The 6,181-nt window shown below is 35.7% G+C and overlaps 1 non-coding gene across 1 annotated transcript; it reads left to right on the forward strand.

The window, feature by feature from the left end:
- The first annotated feature begins 4,443 nt into the window (after nucleotides 1-4,443).
- On the forward strand, nucleotides 4,444-4,516 carry TRNAA-CGC. The gene has a single exon. It is a non-coding gene; the product is annotated as a tRNA-Ala (tRNA).
- The last annotated feature ends 1,665 nt before the right edge of the window (nucleotides 4,517-6,181 follow it).

Below are 6,181 nucleotides of genomic sequence, written 5' to 3' on the forward strand. Positions count from 1 at the left end.
ACCAAGGCTTACGTGAGAAAGTTGGACAGAAAAAGGAAACAAACCAACAAAAATATCATATTTAGTTTGAGGAAAAACAAAACTGTCCCGTAAGCAGTTACACAGATTTACAGCATCTTTGAGATATGTTTGTTAAAGCCGCTTTTAGGAAATCACTGCCAATTATATCTTAGATTTTTCTTAAATATTGTTGCAATTATTTAGCTTTGATTAGAAATTAAAGGTCAATAGTGAGATTGTAAATCATGTCAATAATGTCAGATCAGTAGCCAAAGAGTCGGGTAAAAATTGACCAAGAATAACTCTTAACAACATTAAACTATAATTATGTGTCTACGGAATTAAAATAAATACAGACAGAAAAGAGGGAAGATTCCGTGAAGAGAAATATCTATTTATATAAATACAGAGGAAGAAGGAAGATATTGCTAACAGAATTAAAAGATAAAATAGACTAAATATGATAAGGCATGAGTAAATAGAAGGAGGAAGATGGAAGATTGGTGAACAAAATTAAGAGATAAAGCATGAAAGTAAATACTGAGAGGAAGATGGAAGATTTAGGGAACAAAATTAATAGATAAAACAAGAAATATTAGAGAGCAAGATAGATCAAAGCCTTTCCTATAAGACTGACAATATCTTCCTTTAAGATTAGTAAGAATAGAAAATGAGATATTAATAAAAATAGAAATATATAAATATATATATATTATAACATTCGAAGACTTTACTCATGCAAAGTCTTTAATGCTCGCATGAAATCTAACACATGGACCATGGTAAAATTTAGAGAATTAAACGTGAAATTGATGTCATGAATTCATATAGATTTACTTGGATACAAAGGACAAAATCGAACTTTCATTAATGATAATTTGGTGACACCCGCCTAAGCTAATCAGGTAAGTGCCCTTACGATAGGATAGGCTAGAAATTATATGAGCTATGATGATGTATGAGTTATGATGATATATGAGCTGTATTATATGATGTCGTATGGTAGTATATAATGATGTATGAGTATATGATGTTGTTTGAGTTATGATGATGTATGAGTTATGATGCATGCTAATGTGCGTAGTATATATATTTTGATGTATGACGTACTTGATATGCTTGATGCGCTTTATGGCGATGTGATGAGTATGATGATTGCATGACGTTTGTCTTAATATGTTGATGTTTTCCATATTAAGCATGCTATATGATGATGAGTGTCATATTGCATCATGTCGATAGACCGACATAGGACACAACTCTAAGAGCATGAAAATGATATTAATATAAATACCAACGAGCATGTGTTACTTAATGTAACAAAGAGATGAGATTAGAGGGTTGTATCGGAAGAGATAATAAGATGGAAATTAGAGGGACCTCATGCATGTTCTATGTTCATAAACATAGGATACTTCTCCTCCAGATGATGAGTGCAGATGCGCATAGTATGATGATAAGGGTGTTCGTGGGGAGCATGACACCAGGGGTTTCGCTGACCTCCGGACGTCGCTATAGAGTAACTTGACCAAAGAGGGTCCAGGGGGTGTGCGAGCCCCCTGGAGATTCAGACTTGCACGTGTGGGTCGTGCGTAGGGAAGTATTACACATACATAGTAGTCCGAGACTAGAGGCCACCCTTAGATGAGATAGAGATAGGTCCCACGAGCATAATTGCATGTGTTTGCCTTTGCATGGCCCCCTTTAGTGGGGTCACGTATGGAGTATTCTTCGAAATAATCAGGCCGTGTGCTACATCATTTTTCAGGTAAAGGCAAGGCGCACATGTACGGAGGACGAAGGTATCGCGAGAAGAGACCGTGGCACATGCATAGGGTAGACTCATATTTAAATTCATAGTCTTAGGTTAGAATAGGTTGTTTTGCCTTTCTTCAATTTAAATTATTTTATATTAATTTTTTTCTTTAAATTTCAGCATTTCGTATTTAAACACGTAAGACCATGGCTGTGTTTTCCAGAGCTAGGATGTTTTAAATGTTTTCAACATTTATACTATAGATGAAATTTTCTTTTAAGAGTTATATTTTTACATAAGAGATGAGTATGAGATGTTAGTAGCGACTTTTAGTATGTATAAATTTAGGGTCACTACAGCTTTTTAGAGCATCCTATGGTAAACAAAGCTTATTGGTATATTATAATACTTATCATGACATACCGGTTGGATATGGTATTAATTGGAAACTTTCGAGTCTCGTTAATGTTTTATGTAGCGATCTCAAGTTTAAAGATATCATCGACCTTCATTGCTCGCTTGAGCAAGCTTATTGAGAACCAACATGTGAGTCATTTTTTATGATCGGGACATCTCAAACATCTTTTTATTGAAGTACCAAGGCATGAACCCTTTGTGTTCATGCCAAGTCATTTTTTAATACAATGGAGCTCGACATTATATCAACCTCTGACTTAAGGGATGAGGTGCAATATCAGCAGGAATGCAAACACATGCAACTCATGGTCTAGGGAACTATCATTTAAAAATCATAATAGGGGTGGCCTTCAGTCTCTGACAAATTGGATGTGTAGTACTTCCCTACACATGACCCACAAGTGCGAGTGTGAATCCCTAGGGGGATCGCACACTTCCTGGACCCTCTCTGGTCAAGCTAATCTATAGTGACGCCTAGAAGTTAGTGGAACCCCATAGTGTCATACTCCCCATGAACACCCTCATCGTCATATTGTACGCGTCCGCACTCATCATAAAAAATGGGGAAGTATCCCGATGCATATGAATACACAAAATGCATGAGGTCCCTATAGTTTTCATCTTTAAGACACAACCTTATACACCATTCACACATTACTCTAAGGTTGTGTCTTTAAAAACTTGTCATCATAATGCATCGTGTCATTTTATACATGCACACATCTTAAAATGGAACATTGTCATAATAAGTCATTTCACCATCATACGTCTCGCATCATCTTAATACCATGCATCATGATCATCATGTCAACATCATGTACATCATAACATTATCATATAACATCATAACATCATTATCTAATGTCATCAAGTCAAAATATAACGTCATCATGTCGTCATATTACATCATCACGTCGACATGACATTATCACATCATCATATAAAATCATCACATCATCATCTAACATTATCACGTCATCACATAACATTATCACGTCATCACATAACATTATCACATCATCCTATAACATCATCACATCATCATATAACATCATCGCATCATTATCTAACGTCATCAAGTCGTCAAATTACATCACCACATCATCATATAACATAAAGCATAAATGACACGTGCAAGGGCCACTGGGCACGTGTCATCATACATAAGACAAATCTTTCGATCAAGTCGATAGTAAGGCCACTTACCTGGTTAGCTTAAGCTGATGTCACAAATTTATCCTTAAAAAAGTTTGATTTGGTTCTTGGTATCAAAGTCAACCTATCTGAACCCATGACATCAATTTCAAATTCGATTCTCTACATTTTACAATAGTCATGTGTTACACTTCATGCGAGCATTAGAGTCTTTACATGACTAAAGTCTTGAAAGGTTTGTTATAATATTATTTTAATGCAATCCATTTGAAACTCTTAACATTTTTTGAGATATTTTCTTTCCTCTTACCATGTGTTTCTCTCTTCTTTCTTTCCATTATCGTCACAATCCTCTCTTACTTTATCTCTGTTTTGTTTCCTAAAGCTAGAGAAAATTCCTAAAACTATGGATGAATTTCCTAAAACTAGAGAAAATTATTGTCATTTAATTTTTAGTTCAAAGGTAACTGATGGTAACAAAGTTATTTAATAAATAAAAGAAAAATGTAAAATAGGCGAAACTAAATCTGCTCCAATTTTTTGGTTTTCTTTCTGTTTGTTTTAATTAACTCAATTTTTTATATAATATATTTGTGTTTGAGGGTCTAGCTCATATGGTAGAGCGCTCGCTTTGCATACGAGAGGCATGAAGTCTAATTCCCTGCACCTCTATTTTTAATTATCAACCCCTTTTTAATTATTAGCCCCTTTGGCTTCCCTTCAAGGTTTTTCAAACGAGTCGGTAGTGAGAGGTTTCCACACCCTTATAAAAAATATTTTGTTCTCTTCTGCTTCCCCTCAAGATTTTTCAAACGAGTCGGTAGTGAGAGGTTTCCACACCCTTATAAAAAATATTTTGTTCTCTTCAACACCCTTATTTGCTACAAATAAGCAATTAATGATAGGTTTGACAGAGTTACTTTAGGGAAGAAGTAGCCCTCTAGCCTTCAAGCTTTTTCAAACGAGTCGGTAGTGAGAGGTTTCCACACCCTTATAAAAAATGTTTTGTTCTCTTTATCCCCTCTAAGTCTGCTCCAATTTTTTGTTTTTTTTTTTTTTTTCTGGTTGTTTTAATTACCTCAATTTTTGATACAATATATTTGCCTTGGAGCATTGGGGGTGTAGCTCATATGGTAGAGCGCTCGCTTCGCATGCGAGAGGCACGGGGTTCAATTCCCCGCACCTCCATTTTTACTCCATTTTTATTTTTCCTCAAGGTTTCATCCTCTTAGCCAACAAAGATGAGCCTATCCTTGGGAGAGGTTGCGAGAGAATTTTGGCAAGTCGCCGGAATTCTTGTTACATTTAGTAAGTGAAAACTCATGCTCGCCGGAATTCTTGTTACATTTAGTAAGTGAAAACTCATGCTCACCAAGGCTAGGACGTACTAGCATGGAATAAGTAATTAGTCATTTGGACTTTTCTCAAATAATACTTGTAGGAATTGCTAGGACGTAGTAGCAGTATAACTTACCTTAAATGGTTAGAATATGAATGAATAGGACTCTAAATTGATAGCTTTGGATAAATGTACCAGGAATGTTGTCAAAATTTACAAAAAGGCCCCTAGGAAGAGAACTTTAAAATGAAGTCAATTTTAATGTTTTTGTCCGTGGGAGAAAAGAGGATGATATATGAATGGTGTGACTGAATTCTCCGCCACCCTATTCTCTCCAATACCTTGATAATGTATTCTCTCCAATACCTTGATAATGTATCAGCGATCTAGGTCAAACCCAATAGTGCCCCATCCAAGTAATAGACCTTCAAGACCAGTATAGCCGAGCTAGGCTTAGACCAGATAGGGCAGGGCGTCAAGGCGACTAGGTGCCCTAACTTGTGTAAATGGTCAAGGGCCTCCTCGAAAGGGTCACAGTAAGGTAATCCCAACTTAAGAGGGAGCATGAGACTATGGGGTTGAAACAGTAGCGGGCCAGTAAACAAATGTTGCTCTCCCTAGACTAGGGTGACTTTATGGACTTTTGGGTGGGTTGGCTAGCTAACCTTCCGTGGATGATGTTCAGATTAACAAACACTATACTATCCCACCAAATTATTATAAGGTAGCATCTCAATAGGATGTCGACCATTCACCAAATTATTATAAGGTAGCATCTCAATAGGATGTCGACCATTCACCAAATTATTATCAGGTAGCATCTCAACCGGATACATGATTAGGACATTAAAATGAGCTATTTTATGAGCATGTTATTTGTGATTGTGATACGTGCAAAATACAAAAATATCCATAAAAAGAGAACTTGGAACTTTAAGCTACATAAGAAGATTTCCACTATGTTAGGAACTCTCGTTTACGTTTAAGAACTAAGATTTAGGTGATAGATTTATTTATATCCTTGTATGAACATGTACGTACTAACTAAATTAAGAATTGGGCACTAGAGCTAGTATGCTTTCACGATGACCAAGACATTTTTTAGTAGACCGAACACCCATGAACCATGAGAGGTGATCAAAGAATCAAAAATTAGTGCTTGTAGAACTAGATTTGAAACAACCCAAAATTTTCTACCTAATTTAAGGTCACTACTGTACACATATCATGAACATTAAGTATAAAAATACTTTATTTAAACTTTCATAATCATCTTAAAATATAGTCATGGGCTTACGTGTTTTAAAAACACCTTTAAAACAACACAACAAAAGACTAACGTTTAAATTAAAAACATCTTATTCTAGCTTAAGTTTTAAGAAAATAAATACGACTACCCTATGCATGTGCCATGGTCTCAAGTTGCGATGTCATCTTTAGCCGTACACGAATGTCTTGCCTTAACCTGAAATAGAACTGCTTCTTGCCTTAACCTGAAATAGAAGTAGCACGTA

This window comes from Cucurbita pepo, unplaced genomic scaffold (assembly GCF_002806865.2).
Source record: "Cucurbita pepo subsp. pepo cultivar mu-cu-16 unplaced genomic scaffold, ASM280686v2 Cp4.1_scaffold000264, whole genome shotgun sequence".
Lineage (NCBI taxonomy): Eukaryota > Viridiplantae > Streptophyta > Magnoliopsida > Cucurbitales > Cucurbitaceae > Cucurbita > Cucurbita pepo.